General features: G+C 47.5%; 1 protein-coding gene and 1 non-coding gene across 2 annotated transcripts in view; one reads left to right on the plus strand and one right to left on the minus strand.

The window, feature by feature from the left end:
• Positions 1 to 18,962, plus strand: part of ESAM (endothelial cell adhesion molecule) — an 89,418-nt gene that overhangs the window by 34,056 nt on the left and 36,400 nt on the right. The window lies entirely within an intron of this gene.
• On the minus strand, positions 2,473 to 2,566 carry TRNAI-UAU (transfer RNA isoleucine (anticodon UAU)). The gene is made up of 2 exons: positions 2,529 to 2,566; positions 2,473 to 2,508 (listed from the first exon to the last, which is right to left on the minus strand). It is a non-coding gene; the product is annotated as a tRNA-Ile (tRNA).

Consider the following 18,962-nt stretch of genomic DNA (forward strand, 5'->3'; position numbering starts at 1 on the left):
TCTGAAGAGGAGGGAATAATTAAAGGGGGCATTTTTGAGTCCTCCCCCCTCCTCGGTGTCATAGAATCATAGAATAACAGAGTTGGAAGGGACCTCTGGGGGCCATCTAGTCCAACCCCCTGCCCAGAGCAGGACCAATCCCAACTAATTCATCCCAGCCAGGGCTTTGTCAAGCCTGACCTTAAAAACTTCTAAGGAAGGGGATTCCACCACCTCCCTAGGTAACGCATTCCAGTGTTTCACCATCCTCCTAGTGAAAAAGTTTTTCCTAATATCCAACCTAAACCTCCCCCACTGCAACTTGAGACCATTACTCCTTGTCCTGTCATCTGTTATCACTGAGAATCGTCTAGATCCATCCTCTTTGGATCCACCTTTCAGGTAGTTAAAAGCAGCTATCAAATCCCCCCTCATTCTTCTCTTCTGCAGACTAAACAATCCCAGTTCATAGAATCATAGAATATCAGGGTTGGAAGGGACCTCAGGAGGTCATCTAGTCCAACCCCCTGCTCAAAAGCAGGACCCATCCCCAGGTTCCCTCAGCCTCTCCTCATAAGTCATGTGTTCCAGTCCCCTAATCATTTTTGTTGCCCTTCGCTGGACTCTCTCCAATTTCTCCACATCCTTCTTGTAGTGTGGGGCCCAAAACTGGACACAGTACTCCAGATGAGGCCTCACCAATGTCGAATAGAGGGGAACAATCACGTCCCTTGATCTGCTGGCAATGCCCCTACTTATGCAACCCAAAATGCCATTGGCCTTCTTGGCAACAAGGGCACACTGTTGACTCATATCCAGCTTCTCGTCCACTGTCACCCCTAGGTCCTTCTCTGCAGAACTGCTGCCGAGCCATTCGGTCCCTAGTCTGTAGCGGTGCATTGGATTCTTCCATCCTAAGTGCAAGACTCTGCACTTGTCCTTGTTGAACCTCATCAGATTTCTTTTGGCCCAATCCTCCAATTTGTCTAGGTCCCTTTGTATCCTATCCCTACCCTCCAGCATATCTACCACTCCTCCCAGTTTAGTGTCATCTGCAAACTTGCTGAGGGTGAATCCACACCATCCTGCAGATCATTAATGAAGATATTGAACAAAACCGGCCCCAGGACCGACCCTTGGGGCACTCCACTTGATACCGGCTGCCAACTAGACATGGAGCCATTGATCACTACCCGTTGAGCCCGACAATCTAGCCAACTTTCTACCCACCTTGTAGTGCATTCATCCAGCCCATACTTCCTTAACTTGCTGACAAGAATACTGTGGGAGACCGTGTCAAAAGCTTTGCTAAAGTCGAGGAATAACAGGTCCACTGCTTTTCCTTCATCCACAGAACCAGTTATCTCATCATAGAAGGCAATTAGATTAGTCAGGCATGACTTGCCCTTGGTGAATCCATGTTGACTGTTCCTGATCACTTTCCTCTCGTCTAAGTGCTTCAAAATTGATTTCTTGAGGACATGCTCCATGATTTTTCCGGGGACTGAGGTGAGGCTGACCGGCCTGTAGTTCCCAGGATCCTGCTTCTTCCCTTTTTTAAAGATGGGCACTACATTAGCCTTTTTCCAGTCTTCCCGGACTTCCTTCGATAGCCATGAGTTTTCAAACATAATGGCCAATGGCTCTGCAATCACATCCGCCAATTTCTTTAGCACTCTTGGATGCAACGCATCCGGCCCCATGGACTTGTGCACGTCCAGTTTTTCTAAATAGTCCCAAACCACTTCTTCCTTCACAGAGGGCTGGTCACCTCTTCCCCATGCTCTGCTGCCCAGTGCAGTAGTCTGGGAGCTGACCTTGTTCGTGAAGACAGAGGCAAAAAAAGCATTGAGTACGTTAGCTTTTTCCACATCCTCTGTCACTAGGTTGCCTCCCTCATTTAGTAAGGGGCCCACACTTTCCTTGGCTTTCTTCTTATTGCCAACATACCTCAAGAAACCCTTCTTGTTACTCTTAACATCCCTCGCTAGCTGCAATTCCAGGTGTAATTTAGCCTTCCTGATTTCATTCCTACATGCCCGAGCAATATTTTTATACTCCTCCCTGGTCATTTGTCCAATCTTCCACTTCTTGTAAGCTTCTTTTTTGTGGTTAAGATCCGCAAGGATTTCACTGTTAAGCCAAGCTGGTCGCCTGCCATATTTACTATTCTTTCGACACATCAGGATGGTTTGTCCCTGTAACCTCAATAAGGATTCTTTAAAATACAACCAGTTCTCCTGGACTCCTTTCCCCCTCATGTTATTCTCCCAGGGGATCCTGCCCATCAGTTCCCTGAGGGAGTCAAAGTCTGCTTTTCTGAAGTCCAGGGTCCGTATTCTGCTGCTCTCCTTTCTTCCTTGTGTCAGGATCCTGAACTTGACCATCTCATGGTCACTGTCTCCCAGGTTCCCATCCACTTTTGCTTCCCCTGGGCTGGAATTCTACATTGCCAAGTGAGGGGGGTGAAGCCATTTGGTTAATGAAAACCAGTGCTCCAGGTGAGGCTTGAACTCACAACCTCAGCATCGCTCCTCTCAGCACTGCCCTATAAGTGCTGCGCGCTAACCAATTGCGCCACTGGGGCACCTGTTCACTGCTCTTCTCCCAGGCCCCTAGGCTGATAAAGGCAAGGAGTGACCCCAAAAAATTCTCAGTGGAGTTGAGTGAGGGTGTTGGTACTTGGTGGGGTGGATGTTATTTCTCAGTGCAATGGTAAATAATGTATGAAAGTCACTCAGATGAGCACTCAAAAGTGAAATGCAGTGAAATCCAAACATCAGAAGGGTACATCTGAAAGGAGAAAGGTTTGCAGTTGAACAAGAAATCTCTTAACACCTCTGTGTCGTGCTTTCTTCATACGATTCACTGAAAATGTTTCTATTTCGGACAAATGCCATTTTTGCAGCGTATGGGACAAATCAGTAGTCCTGTGTTCAGGAAGAAAGGCCCTCCCAAAGCTCCATCGCATGAGGGGCTAATGTAGACCTTGTCTGTGACCCTGGTGATCGAAGGGGACTATAAAGCAGAGCAGATCAAAATTTGGAATTTCCATCCCAGAGGAAACTTCAATATTTGTTTCTGTCCCAAATTGGAATGAAAAGCTGAAGTATCGAAATCTTTCGTGGAACAAAAAATTCTGAAAAGTTTTGATTTGGGAGTGTTCAAATGTTTTGTTTTTCCCCTTTGGCTCGATTCACCATTAAGCTGTCTGCCTGAGCCACCAGGGCACCTTGTGGGATTGTATTTGGGGTGCTTCATTTCCCCCATTCTTGCCTATGGCCAGGCTCACCAACCAGACTACATCTCCCATGATGTACTCTGGTCAAAAGACTCCCACGATGCATCTCTGCAACTCAGCCAGAAAGGCAACCATGAGGCATCGTGGGAGATGGCACTGCAGTAGCTCAGGTGAACGCAGATTAACGCTGGGCTGAAACTAAACATTTTGATTTGATTGAACAAACCCCGCTGTTTCAATTCAGGATGACCTGACCCCGCATGAAATACGTTGTTTTGATTTTCCTGGTGGAACATCAACATTTTCCGCAAAATCAACTTTTTCAGGCAGAAAGTCTTGACTTATGGAAACCACATTTTCCACTGAGCACATATTTTGATGGAAAATTCCCACCCAACTCAAATATGAAGGTGGCGGGGAAGTGGTTGTGGCAACAGCTACCTAGTAAGGGTGTTCTTTATCGCACCCAGCTGGTTAGTAAGTTGGAATGGTCTTTGGCAATTCGGTCCCAGTGGCTTGATTTTGTCTGGAATCCTTTGTCTGTAAATCAGTAAGAGACTTCCGAGGGAAGGGACTGGGATTGTGCTGTGGGTGAGGGTGTTGTTCATATCTCCCAGCTGGTGACTGCCCACTGGTCTGTTTAGATTGAGTTGTGAATATCTTTTTTTCTTTTTTTCCATTTCAAGTAAGCTACGTGCGAGTATAAGTTTAGCCCATGACATTCTCACATGATTAGAAAGGAGCAGTTCTACAATACTTATTGGAAAAAGCGCCTCTGAGTCTCTGTGCTGGCTATCTTGGGACAACTTGAAGTTATATCCCAGGGGAAATACAAACTAGCTCACTAAATAGCTCCATGATGCTATGCAGTGCTTATTCCAAAAATGTTAGCTAATGCCACAGTGAACTCTCTGGGTTATAAAACGTTTCGGATTCACTGATCTATCTCTAGCATCAGAAAGAGATTTCTGGGTCATGCTTTAGGACAAAATCAATACAGAGCCTAATAGAAAAGGTAACGTAATATAAAATGTCTAAGGCCTTTATACTCTAAAGATAAAGGGCCACGGTGTAATGAAAATCAAGCCTGATATGTCAAAAATATATTGCCAGGTGATACACCTAGATCAACTCTTTTCTATTCGTTTGGATTTAACTGCCCGTGCTCACCCGCGCTCTGTACGTCGACACTACGAGGGGTGACTGCAGCAAATGTCGCTAAACCCACGCTAGCTTTGGTCTAAGTAGCTTGAATAACAATAGCAGTGAAGCTGTGACCGCGTGAACTAGTCACTCAAGTACATACCCAGGGTCCGGGACGGCCTCGTACAGCCCGTGCTGCTATGGCTTCACTGCTAGCGTTATTCAAGCTGGCGCGGGTCTGTCTACACCTGATGCAGTCACACCTCTGTTTGCAGTGTAGACTCACCCCACAGTGTAATGCTTGCTTCCAAAAAGGAGTGAAGGTTGCACATGCAAACTCAAATTTGCTGGCTTTGGGGGACTTTAACTCTGCAGTCTTAACGTTGCAAAAAGTTCGTTCTCTGGTTAAGACACAGCTAGTAAATCTTCGCTTCAGAGCATGGCAGAGTTTTGAGCAAGTGAAAGGGTTACAGTGGCAGTGATAAATTTGGGACAGGCCATCTGGAGTAGCGGTGGGGCTGCTCTGGATCCTGCATGTAGCCACAGTCAGACTCAAACAGACCACTCCTGGTATGGAGTCCCACAGCCAGGGTGCTACAGACAGGAGTGTTGCCCTTGGCCTGGTCCTGACCGGACCTACAATTCAACTGCTACATCCTAAAATATTTACATGCTTGCTATCCCTACCAGATATGCACCGTGATAGGATGTCCCTATAAGCGAGGCGACGTAACATTGCTTGTGTAAATGTAAATGGCTCTATAAGCAGAGGTAAGACCAACCAGACTGAGGGGTGCCATCAGACTACTCTGCTACACTTGGTCCAAAAGGCTGTCAAACCAAATGATCAAGCTGCGTGTGCTATTCTGCACCCTGCTTGCGTTCTGTAGCCTCCTCCTGACCTGCCATCTTGGACTCCCTGCTGGGAGAAACTTCCAAAAGAGAGAGACTCCTGGTGAAGAGAGAGAGAGACTGCTGTACAGTACTGCGTCCAAAATATCCACCAGTGGGAGAAATAGAGAGAGAACCAACCCTTTGGTGGTCTGCGAGCAACATGAAAGGGAGACCGGCTCAGAGCAGGGCTTGCACAAATGGAAGCTAGGTGTTTTCATCACAAATATTCCCCAGTTTAATCTTCTCAATGATGACGTGTTTTAGTCCTTTCCTAATCCAGCAGCAAGAGCCACTGGTGTTTGTGTGTGTGTGTGTGTGTACTGTATAGAGATTATAGATGGCTATATGAACCTCTTCCTCATCATTGAATGCAGCCACCTCTAGATTGGGGTGGGGTGGGGGAGGGTTTGAAGTAGAACATTGCATCTAAAGGAAATTAGTTGGGGATTTTGACTGCAATTCTGGAATAGCTCCCTGAGGCATCTGTTGGTTCCTAAAGAGGTTAGCTTCTTCCTGATGTGCGAGTATGCCCAGGGTGAGAATGGCAGGAGAGCAAAGGCTGTGCTCCCCGCCCGTATCTTTTGTGGGCATTGAAAAGGGGTTTGTAGAGTCCCCAGTATTTGACTAGTGTAGCACAGGTCAGATAAACACTAACTCCTTCTCCTGCACACACAATCCTATTTCCCTTCCTAGCCCCTGTCTGGCTTCAGTAATACTGCCGATCAGACCAGACCCCCTTGTCCCCCGTGTCTCATCGCATTGTGGGTCCTATTGAATCCAGGTAAATACCATCCAGCAAGACAATGTGCTCCCAGAACCTCAGGGATCCCCTAAACCTTCTCTCTTACCAGGACTTGGCCTCCACAACCCTGCTTGCTCTGGTCTTGGCTTTCAGTTTGTTCCCAGTAGCTTCAAGCTTGTGTTTAAATCCTTTATAATTAAATTGTGCCTCACAGACCATTCGGGCAGCCTCAAGTGCAGCGCTTTTACCACCATCTTCTGGATGTGCAGCAGCAGCTGGGTCTGTTGGAGAATTGGCTCTTTGCAGGGAGTCTAGGCTGTGAGGCCCCAAAACCTGACCTTGTGGAGGAGCTGCCTTGTACCTGAATGCTCCTTGTTGCTCTGTTGCACAGTACGCGTAAGCAGTGTCCCTGCTTTAGCTCATCTAAATAGCCCCCTCTCATCAGAACAAAACACTAAACGTGCTCCAGAAAGCAAATAGGAATTAGCTGGAGTTTAACAGGTGGGGGCACCTCTCCAGCGTACCCTCTTGCTAACTGCTGTTGGTCCTAGGCACGAAAGAAAAGGATCTGCAGTCTTGTGTGTGATGCCTGCCTTGAGTCCCATGGAGCTGAAGAAGGCTGTGTTAACCAGCAGAGTCTGATGCTGTAAAGGGGATTGGTGCATTTCTTGGTTCATTGGGTCTTTCCGCTGGAATCTAAAAATAAGTGTCCAAGCCCTCCCCTTCCCCGTGTAAATCCAACCTAATGAGGATTAGTGGATCTCATCGGTGGAAGACTGTTCAGTATTCACAAGGCCCCATCCACAGGCTGGTGGGATGTAGCAGGGCGTTAGGTGCTGCAATGTGGAAGGGCTAATAGTGAATTAATGCCCCACCAGTGCTCTGGTATTTGCCCTGTGGCATCTGTCTCGTATTTTGCACATGATCTGTGTTCGTGATTGTGTTTATACTGCCGGGTGCCCAGATTCCCTAGCCAAGTTAGGGCCCACCTGCACTAGGAGCTGCACCAGCATGGTACTAGAGAATCCCTGCCCCCAAAAGCCTATCGTCTTTAGGTCCCCAAAGATCACCCTACTTTGGGTATTCTAGGCACCAGTAAGACACGGGACGTGTCCAAGCTTAAGGCATGTTCACAGCCCAGAAGAATCATGGCTAGATACCACAAGCCAGCAAACCAGCTTTAACGCTGCTGAGTGGCATTCAAGGCCTCTCACCTGGCATGTTCGGAAAAGGTGACCTCCGTTTAACAAGCAATACGAGATCACAGAATCCTAGAATCTCAGGGTTGGAAGGGACCTCAGGAGGTCATCTAGTCCAACCCCCTGCTCAAAGCAGGACCAATCCCCAACTAAATCAGTGCTGAAGGGAAGATGGTGTTGCTGTTGTTTGTCTGGCTATCTACCTATCGATCTAATCTACCTTAACTTTTTATGCTGCTGCCCATCACCGCAGTATCTGACTGCCTTCCATGTAAAGTCATTAGCCATAGCAAAATCCCTAATGGATGGATAGCAAGAGTGGAAAATCGGGATGGGGAGCGGGGGTAATGGGCACCTGTATAAGACACAGCCCTGAATATGGGGACTGTCCCTATAAAATCGGGACATCCGGTCACCTACCCAAGCTGCACCTTCATAGCGCTGTCTATGCAGCTCTTTTTAGAGCACTGGCGAGCACCCCACTAGCCCAAATCAGTCAGCCAGGGCTGGGAGCTTCGCTCCCACGGGCTCCAAAACGCGCTTAGCCATACCCAGTACAAATAGCCCTCAGCCCTGAGAACGCAGGCTCTTTCTTCCTCTGCCCCGTATCTGCGACCTGTGTAAGCTCTCCAGAAAAGGACTAAGGCCCTTGGAAACTGCGTAACAGACAATAACCACAGAGCTTGTCAGTGGAGAAATAACTTCAACAGCTACGGACTGCGAAAGGTTGAGCTGATGCATGTGGTGGGTTTTCTCTCTGCCTGCGTGTGTCCAGTCTGCCAGTCACCCTGGTATCTCAGTTGTGCAGAAGTCTGTAGGCCAGTCTCTGTGAGTTCCGATGGGATGCTCAGGAAGTGGGTGGGGGACGTGCCACCGGTTTTTTCTAAGTCCTGTAATTCAGAAACTGCTTTTCCAAGAACCTTAATTAAAAACCAACCGAAGCATTGGTGCAGGACCAGTTCCCAGCTGGCGTGATGCTCTTGCATTAGGGCTGGGGCGAGTGGGTGTTTTCGAATCGGCGTTAGACTGGTAATTTGTCTTTCTATCCTTAACGACAGAGTTACTGCTTGGGGTCCCTAACCCCAGTATGGGTGATGTAGCGAGTTCCCCTGAGAACCGGAACGGCCTCAGTTGTCCACACATGCAGCCGTAGCGTCGCGTTAACATAGGCCTTTGCTTTTAGCACTTTGTTCGCATTGCTTTGTCTTACCTGTGCTGTTGGTTGCCAGGGGTTACCATGCCAGCCTGCACCTTGTGGGGAGTCCAAGCCCAGGCAGGAGTGGTGCGCTACTAACAAAGAGAGAGAGTCACAAGGTCCAGCCTAAGCCTTCGCCCCAGGCTGGTTCCTGCCTCAGGACTGCTCAGCCCACATCCTCAGTCCTCTGTCTGGGCTCTAAAGCGCTCTGGCTAGAGGGTTACTCCCACCTCCCTTTATCTCCATGAGTAGAACTAGCTGCACCTGCCTCAGGGAGGCTCACTTAGACCTCGACTTTTGTAGAAAAGGTACAACTCTCCTGGCAACCCTCCTAGTGTAGACACAGATTATACTGGCAAGGGTGCTTTTGCCAGGATAGCTTGTGCCAGCTCCCAGAACGAAAGAATCTAGGCCAGCGAAAACACTCTTTTACTGGTATATCTGAGGCTATGTTAGGGCTTTTGCTGGTGTAGAAATGTTGTTTTTTTTAAAAAATCACTCCCCAGCCAACATGGCAAGTGTCAAGTATAGGGTTGGGCTCAGTCTCTTTCGGGAGGATCCTCAACAGCAGCTCACAGGAGAGGATGGCCAGCCTTGTACGCTGTCCTAGAAAAGTCAGCCAGCACTCTGGTGAGATGGGAAAAGAGGCTGAGTCCCAGGAGACAAAGGTCCTGGTGGTGTTCGTTAAAAAGCCCCTTGCTAATTGAGTTTCTCTCTCTTGGGTATTTTCTGTGCAAACTCCCCAGGATTCTGTGTCTCTTTGCTGTACATTCTTCAAGAGGGTGAGGTGCCATGGAACTGCTGATAATACATGTAGAAGGGCCCTAGTCAGATCCATCCGGAGATTCCTCTGTGTCAGGCGGAGATAGTGCTGGCTAGAATACGGCTGGCTCTTTGGAACCTTAAACACAGCCTGGAATGTGGGGAGCTCCTGAAACTGACCCTTCCAGTTTATTTCAGTGAATGGCTTCCCACACTGCCAAGAGAGATGGGGGAGAACCTGTTTGTGGAGCTCTTTCCCCGTTCTCTCTAGTGCTCCCCTGCGATTGCTCCCCTGCGATTGTTTGTGGTGGGGATCCACACAGTTGGCACATGAGCCTGTACCCCAGCAGGCATGATGCAGAAAGCTGACTGCTAAGAGCAGTGGTCCTGGGTGACGGATGCCCATCACTAAGCAGCGCTCACAAAACAACAAGGACCATCGTGGTATCCTAGAAACGTAGCTAAAATGCAAGAGAAGGCAGGGTGTAGCAGGTGGTCTGGGTGGGCACTTAGAATGCACAGGTATTTAGCCATATATACTGGAGTATTGTTTTCCAATGTCTGTATCAAAATTTGGTATGAACTGAGTGACAAGTTGTGATCTATGGTATTGTTTCCAAAAGGCAAGAAATAGAATATGCTCCCAAAGTATCTGACCACCTTCCCCCAAGTCTTCCAAGCTTACACAACCCATTTTTATTGCCATTTCATTTAAAATTAAAAAAAAATCTCAGGTATGTTTGGCTGGTCCCATGGAAACAGCATTCTTCTAGCTCCTAAGATCAGATTGTGCAAACTGACAAGTGGAAAAAGCCATGCATCCTGGAAGTTTTGTGGCATGCAAAGAAGTTAGCAAAAACTAGTGAATATTTCACCAGCATTTCCCCCTCCTCCCTCCTCAACCTCTAGTTTTATCCTACTGTTTTGCCAGCTGTCATGTGGGACTTAACAACCCTGTCATATCTCATTCCAGCAAGAAGCTTCTAAACATGGCAGTTTTAATAACCCCAGGTGATGGCCTATCATCACATGATGAGTTGTAATCAATAAATCATGTGTGAGATGTGGCTATGTAGGCCAACTCATATCTACATTTCAATGTCCAGACTGTAAGAACATTTCTGAGCTTGGTTGCTGAACTGTTCCCCCTCCTCAGTGCCTACTTAAGAGTTGTTCTTGGCTCACAGCAACTGCAAGAAAAATCTAATTCCATTTGTTTCAGGCAATAGAAGGCAATGGAATGAAGGAATTAACTGAAATCCCCTCTTGCCAAATAGCCCTTGCTGCCATCTATGGCTTTGCTAAGCAAGTGTGGAACTTAGACCATTTGCAAAACAAACTGCCTGTCTGGTTTAAAAAACAAAAAAATCCGCGTGGCCTGTGGGAGTGTTTATTGTGTTTTCAGTGTTTTCAGTGTTTGTTGTGCGCCTCGCAAGATTTGATATTTTATTTCAAAGCCCCCACTCCTGGAGTCCCCTGAATGCATGAGAATTTTAGCTTTTTTTTCTTTTCTTTTTTCTTTTTTTAAATGAAAGTTTGGAGCCTTCCTGTGGGCAGAGAGCTGGGAAATGTGAATCTTGACTTTTCAAGCACCAGAGGAAAAATCAAAAGTAGTTTATCTTAAAAAAAAAAAAGAAGAAGAAGAAGAAATCTTTGTTAAGCCAAAATCTTCTGATTCTTTTTGCCCGGGGGGGGGGGGGAAGGAGTTGACTCTTGATTTTTTGGGTGCTTGGGGTTTGCAACCCTGCGACCAGGTTTGGGAGCAAGGGCGGGGAGCACAACGTTTCAGGTCTACAGTTGAATATTATTTGGAGCCAAAGTGACCAGAAGCACAATCCTGATTTGCAGCCGCCCTTGGGTAAACACTGTACAAATGCACACAGATGTTCAGATTCTCAAGGAGCACTTGCAGCTCCTGCGGCCTCCAGGTAAAGCCCCAGATGCTCACTGGATGCAACTTACATCAACCATTGAAGTCACTCAATTTCTAAAAAGATTCCTTGGTTTAAAAGAAGTTGAGGCTTTGTAAAACTAATGTGAAAACTTGCAGCTTTAGATTAAATGTATAAAGAACTAAATGTTGCTTTTCAAAGTCTCTCCTAATATGGTGTTGTCTTTGAATTTTACATAACTGCTACAGGTAAAAACAAAATATTAAAGATGAAGGCCGTGAGCCCACAAACATTTAACCAGCTGCGTTCCTTTACTTACATGAATAGTCCTCTTGACATCACTAGAATTAATCTCATGTGCTTAAAATTTAGCATGTGCATAAGTATTGGTCAAAATTGTATTTTTAGTGGCATGAAATCTTTGTAACTTCAAAACAACATTGCTCCAGTGCTAACAATGAAAAGTGATCTAGACTCCGCAATAACTGTGTTAATGTAGTGAAACTTTTTTATAGAGGCCAAAGTTTCCAAAAGTAGGAGCCTGAAGTCCTAAACTCATATTTAGGCACCTAAGGGTAGGGATATCTCAAAAGTGCCTAAGAGTATGTCTATACTGCAAAGAAAAACCCTTGGCACCAAGCCTCAGAGCCCAGGTCAATTGACTTGGGTTTGCGGGGCCAGGCTGTGGTGCCTAAAATATCAGTGTAGACATTCCCACTTGGTTGGAGCCTAGGCACTGAGATCCTCCACCATCACTGGGTTTCAGAGCCCAGACTCCAGCCCAAAGGGGAATGTCTATACTGCTAATCTTAGACCTGCAGACCATGCCCTGCTAGCCCAAGTCAGTTGACCCAGGCTCTGAGCCTCGGCACTGACGGAGTTCTTTGCAGTGTAGATATATTCTCAGTGACTTAGGAGCACAAATCCTATTGACTTTGAACTGCAAACCCTGATGGAGGAGTATAGCCTGGTGAAAGCATTTCAGGTGTTTTGGCTCATGGAAGATCAATCAGTTGGAAAGTGATGCTGGTTGCAAATACAGCGTGGGCTCTTTGTTCTCCTTCTTGTTTTGGGTTTGTGGAGGTCTCTCAGTAAGGAAATGAACAAGGCCCTGGACATTGGGTGGCGTGGGGTGTTTTGGTAAAGTTAAGCATTTTAAGTGTGAAACTTTAGGGGGAAAAATTCTATATTCTGCTAGGAATTAGGATACTAATTAAAGCAACAAGTACAAACCATCCAAGTTCGCAGTTTGACTCTCAAACGGGAAAAAAGTAAAGAACTAGTGACACGTATATAAAGATAGAATCGTAGGACCGAAAGGGACCTTGAGAGGTCATCTAGTCCAGTCCCCTTCACTCAAGGCAGGATTAAGTATTATCTAGACCATCCCTGATAGGTGTTTGTCTAACCTGCTCTTAAACATCTCCAACAATGGGGATTCCACAACCGCCCTGGGCAATTTATTCCAATGCTTAACCACCCTGACAGGAAGTTTTTCCTAATGTCCAACCTAAACTGCCCTTGCTGCAGTTTAAGCCCATTGCTTCCTGTCCTATCCTCAGAGGTTAAGGAGAACAATTTTTCTCCCTCCTCTTTTGTGTACTTAAACTGTTATGTTTTCTCTGAGTTTTCTTTTCTCCACACTAAACAAACTCAATTTTTTTTCAAACTTCCCTCATAGGTCACGTTTTCTAGACCTTTAATCCTTTTTGTTGCTCTTCTCTGGACTTTCTCCAATTTGTCCATATCTTTCCTGAAATGTGGCCCTCAGAACTGGACACGATACTCTAGCTGAGACCTAATCAGCGTGGAGTCTTACAACACTCCTGCTAATACATTCCAGAACAAAGATTGCTTTTTTTTGCAACTACATTACACTGTTGACTCATATTTAGCTTGTGATCCACTCTGACCCCCAGATCCCTTTCCATAGTACTTCTTCCTAGGATTTCCCATTTTGTACATGTGCAACTGATTGTTCCTTCCTAAGTGGAATACTTTGCAATTGTCCTTATTGAATTTCACCCTATTTACTTCAGACCATTTCTCCAGTTTGTCAAGATCATTTTGAATTTTAATCCTATCCTACAAATCACTTGCAAGTCCTCCCAGCTTGGTATCATCTGCATACTTTCTAAGTGTACTCTCTATGCCATTATCTAAATAATTGATGAAGATGTTGAACAGAACTGGGCCCAGACCTGACCCCTGCGGGACCCCACTCAATATGTCCTTCTAGCGTGACTGTGAACCACTGATGATTACTCTCTGGTGATGGTTTTTCCAACCAGTTTTGCACCCACCAGATAGTAGCTAGGTTGTATCAGATTTATATTTTTAAAATTTATTTTAAATTTTTTAAAACAGTTAATTTTTAAAAGTTGTGTTTTTCCCCCTTCACCCTCCTACTCAAAACCACTGAAAACCAGGGCTGTTGGGCCTGAGCCCAGCAGCCTTTGATAGATCTAGAACCCCAGGACTCCTTCAGAATGGTTCAGGAGGGGGCAAGGTTATTCTATGGAAAGCAGCACAAGGCTACAGTAGGATCGTAGGGTGTGCTGGAACTTCCTAGGTGAGACTCTGCCTGACAATGTGCTTCTGTTGAAGGTAGATCTCCAAAGGCGTTAATGATTCCAGTGTTTCAAGCAAGCCTGGTGAATAGCACCCAGGAATGCAGTGTCCTGGAAGATCAATGACTCAGTCACTTAGGACTGTAAGGGTTGCATGTTCCAGCTGGGTTTCTTATGACAGTTCCGAGTTGCTTCTGGATGAGGGTGCATCTGGTCCAGGTGCTGCAGTGACCCATTCTGCGTTCGTTCGTTTAGATAAAGAGCATTTCACTGGGGAGTATTGGCAGGCTTCTAGGGAGTTTGGGGCAAGTCAGCTGCCTGTTGGAGCTAGTGTCAGACACTGGCACAGCGGTTTACAGGACTCACAAGAGACTATCGCCAGTATGGGAAAACAAACAGGAGCTGGTGTTCTGCATGGTGACCACATGGCCAGGGCAGCTTTGCCTCTCCTTCATCCTCTGAGACTTTGGGTACATCAACAGTGCAATAAAAGATCCATGTCTGGCCTGGGTCAGCTTATTCAGGCTCGTGGGGCTCAGGCTGCAGGGCTGGGAATAGCCGTGTAGACGTCCGGATTGGAGCCCAGGCTGTGAAATTCTGTGTGAGGAGTGGGTCTCAGAGCCCGGGTTCCAGCCGAAGCCCAAACGAAGCCCAACTGCGGCTGTTAGCCCACAACCCAAGTCCCATGAACCTGAGTCAATTGTGCCGGGCTCTGAGACTTGAGGCCCTGGATTTTGTATTCCAGTGTAGATAGACCCTTTGTGTCATGTTGGCGTTGACGGCAGATCTTTGCCTGAGGGTGTTAAGAAGCATTTGGAGTAGTGGTAGTTTATTTTTCAGTTTGCCGGCCATTATCATAGAATATCAGGGTTGGAAGGGACCTCAGGAGGTCATCTAGTCCAACCATCTGCTCAAAGCAGGACCAATCCCCAATTTTTGCCCCAGATCCCTAAATGGCCCCCTCAAGGATTGAACTCAATAACCCTGGGTTTAGCAGGCCAATGCTCAAACCACTGAGCTATCCATCCTCCCCCCCCCCATATTCAAAATATAGTTGTCATAAGTCATTTGCGGGTGAACCAAAACCATTCATTTTTTAATTTTTTTGGCAAATTGAAAAGCTGAAAACAAATCGTTTCAGACCGAACAACACATTTGCTTTTAAAAACTCAAAATGTTTTGTTTCCGCTTCAACCCTATTTTAAACCTTTTTAAAATAAAATTAAGTGACACACCCACTCCTTTGGAAACGAAAAAATGGAACATTTAGAAAATGACCAAATGAAATGTTTCTGGTCTTTCAGAAGTGAGTTAGGTTGTTTTTTACTCAAACCATTTGGTGAAATCGACACGAATTCAAAACATTTTGACGTTGCTGAATCTGCATGTTTCCCCCGGAAAGAACTTTGCCTGAAATTTTAGCTCCGCTCTGGGTGGGGATCTTGTAAACAACGAGGGCCAGCTGCTGTAATCCTTCCACCCCAGTGCGGGGACTTGTTGCCACGCTCCTTGTTCTGCTCTTCACAGCTCGTGCCGCACCAAGGTGGCTTGTGGGGGAGGATGGGGCCAGGGCACTGCCCGCTCCACAGAATACTGCCATTGGCAGTGAACGCACAGGGTCCTCGCACCTTGAGTGCGTGTCTTGTGCGGAGTCACGCTGCAGGGAGTGACCTGTACCTTTCCTCCCCTGCTCCCCATGCACCTGCCTGAGCACCATACGCCCCTGCCTGTCAGCCTGGAGACTGGGGGTTTCTTCCACCCTAGTGATGCCTTTATGCATTCAGGAGAAGGTGTGGTATGCGACCCTGGCTGCTTCTGCAGCGGCATGGCTGGGTCTCCAGCTCCTGCACCGTAACCCTTGGGCCAGCGGGGAAATCCTCTCTAGTAGTAGGAACGCTGTCAGCATCGCAGGGAGGGCTCCACCGGGCAGCACCCGCCAGTATCACTGCATGGGCTAGTGGGTGGAGCCGTGAAGATGTGCAGAAGCCCCTGCCCTCGGGCAAGGGTCTCCCCTCTGCAGAAGCAGTGATCTCCACCCCGCTTGCCTTGGCCTGGTTCCTCTTGTGTAGGGAGCTCCCTTTTTGTTTCTGCCCCTTATTCCACATGACGAGTCGTCAGGCTGGGCCTATCTGGGTGCGCTCCTGCGAGAGTTCTTGGGGGGAGGGGCAGGGCTCTTGCTATGCCCGGCAAAGGGAGAAGGTGCGCAGTGTAAAGAGAGCCCCTTGGCTCCTTGTTGCGCTGTTCCAGGGTGTTGCTGGGGTGTAGGATCCTTGGCCGCAGAACTACTGAAGGTGCAAGGAGTGAGTCTGTTGAAGAGAGTCAGGTTACTTTGGCAACGGCTTTGTATTCCAACTTGGAGATTCAGTGCAACTCTAGGGAAAGCCACCATCCCAATGGCATCGCCCAAACTGTCCATATCTGCGAACTGTCCTAGCGTTGGCTTGGTGATGTATTGAGTTCATTAGAGTTTGTTACAGACCGTCAAGTGCTCATCAAACAGCCAAGTGAATCCAAGGAATTGTCACTCTTTTGCCAACATTTCTCAAGCAGGAGGAGAATGCGTTCAGTGTGTGTTTTCTGCCAGTTATTCACCGAGTTTTAGTTCCAATAAGTGTGGTAAGAGCAGGAAACTGGGAATCAAAGAGCTGGAGACTCAAGCTTTGACCTTGGGCATCTGGACGAGAAATTAGAGATGGGAAAGAACTTTCCAGTCCCATCTAGCCTGTCCCATGAGGGCCTGAGCAGGACTGTTCTACACACCATGCTGGAAGAAGCCTGAAAAGCAACATCTCTTTCCACCCCATCCACAGGAGGATTCTCCAAGCCCGTGGTTAGACCACTTGTGGGAACAGGGTCTCCTGTTTCCCTGGGATCTAGATTTGCAGGGAATCCTCTCCTGTCTTTGCTCCTACCCTGCCAGACACATCACATCAGTTAGGGCTGCTGGCCACACAGCAGGGATGACCAAGCAAGGCGCTGGGTCTCTGAATACTGTGATCTGTAGGCTGAAGGGAGACGCTCTCTCATCCCCCACCCATAACATGACAGCTCTGGTTGTGCATCCCAAAATCAGATTGGCTTCCATTTCCACATATGGCTTTGCTAAGCTGACGTCCAGCATGTTCATGGTCACCTCTGTGTCTTTCAGCATAGCTGCTTTGGAAGTGAGTGACTGAAACCTGCTTGTGTAAGACTGGAGGACTGTTCTGCCCCTTCAGCTTGTGCATCCAAAGAACATCTGACCATGCTTGTTCTCACTGGCAAGTAGGAAGAGTATTCCAAACCCAGTGTGTTGGTGAGAACTTAAAACAAGCAAACCCAAATTCTGTCATTAGCCCGATTGCCAGTTTAGTTACAAAGCATCTGTTTTCAGATGGTGAATTTCCTTGAATGATGTGACCCTCTTCACATAACATGAGAACCAAGGGTCACCCAATGAAATTAATAGGCAGCAGGTTTAAAACAAACAAAAAGAAGCACAGTCAATCTGTGGAACTCCTTGCCAGAGGATGTTGTGAAGGCCGAAGGTATAACTGGGTTCAAAAAAGCATTAGATGAGTTCATGGAGGATAGGTCGATAATGGCTATTAGCCAAGAGGGTCAGGGACACAACCTCAGGCTCTAGGTGTCCGTAAGCCTCTAACTGCCAGAAACCTGGGACTGGACGACAGGAGATGGATCACTCAATAATTGCTCTGTTCTGTTCATTCCCTCTGGGTCACCTGGCATTGGTCACGATCAGAAGACAGAATACTGGGCTAGATGGACTATAGGTCTGACCCAGTATGGCCATCCTTATGTTATCCTCCTTTGAGTTCTCTCCCTGGTGAATGATACATATGGAGACTCCTATGTTGAAACATCAGAGATGGCCACAGCTGGAGATGGGAAAGGGATGGGGTGATACGGAGAATCCTGCCTTAAATGCCTGGCTGGTATCTTGCGCGCATGCTCAGGGTCAAATTGGTTACCAGATTTGGGGTCATGAAGGACTTTCCCTCCCAGGTCAGATTGGCAGGGACATTTGTGTTTTTCACCTTCGTCTTCAGCATGGGACTGGGATCACTTGCTGGGCTCATCTGAGCCTAAAATTATAGAACCACAGGGTTAGAAGGGTCATCTAGTCTAACCCTCTGCCAAGCTGCAGGATTTGTTGTGTCTGAACCATCCAAGACAGATGGCTCCAGCCTCCTTTTGAAAACCTCCAACAACCTCCCTAGGCGCCTGTTAATTGTCCTACTCTGCTTACCATTAGGAAGTTTTTCCTAAGATTTATGTCTCACCTGATCAGTTCCTCGCCATTGCAGGGGCCGCAGGCATCGGTGGCACATTGGTTCTCTGCCTGGGAACCGTAGTGCTTTGGTCTAACTGAAGTTATTGGGTCAATGCCGGGGTAACTGGGTGAAATGTAATGGCCTGGGCCATTAGACTAGATGGTTTGTTGGTCCCTTCTGCCATTAAACTCTGTGAAACTCAAATGGTGGCAGCTTAAGGGAATGAACTTGCCCTGTGGTTTGCTTTCATCCGAGCTGTTCTGTGGAGAGCGAGCACTGCTGGGGCTCCTGTTCGCAGGGAAGGTTGAACCTTGCTGCTTCCCTGTAGGGGATGTGACTTTCAGACAGTCAATCCCCCTCTCCTAGGGCAGGGGCGTTTGGAGTGGTCCCTGTGGCCAGGAGATGCTCGCCTCCAGGCAGTGCGGGCTGCTTGTGTGCAGGGAGGGGATTCTCCATCCTCCTCAGGGAACTGCTTCAGGAGTCAGTAGTTTCTCTCTCCATGTAAAGGCATCTGGTATGTTAGCCCCACGCTGCTGGGGAGTTTCAGTATTTAACTTGAAATCCGGCCAGCAAACTGGGAGCTGCTTCCCTTCTTTTCCTGAGGGAGTAAATAAATAAAAGGGCTGGGAACAATAATGGGAAAAACCTCACTTCCCAGGCTGCCTACTGTGGAGCAGCTGAGCTCGCTCGCCGGTTTATTTACAAAGCCTCTGTTCGGAGATGATTAATCTCCGGTGCGAGAGTGAGTGATATGGAGACTCCAGTGGTGAATTATCACTCTAGCAGGGAGGCAGTGGCTGGGTTTCGATGTCAGCCAGGAGCATAACTGGCTCTGGTAAGCAACATGATGAGAGATACCTCCGTGATCCCAGCCATTATATTCTAGCCCCACTGTGACTCTTGGCAAACTGCCAGCACAGGAGGTGCCAGGAATGGCCATTTACTAAGAATACCATCAACCTGGGTCCATCGTGAAGCTGACAGCGGATCGCTTCCTTGCCAAACACCCGCTGAAGGCTAGCTTCAGACACTTGCCTGCCCACGCAATTGTAAAGAGCCCGCCTTGTTAGC

The sequence above is a fragment of the Lepidochelys kempii genome, chromosome 22 (assembly GCF_965140265.1).
Source record: "Lepidochelys kempii isolate rLepKem1 chromosome 22, rLepKem1.hap2, whole genome shotgun sequence".
Taxonomy (NCBI): domain Eukaryota; kingdom Metazoa; phylum Chordata; order Testudines; family Cheloniidae; genus Lepidochelys; species Lepidochelys kempii.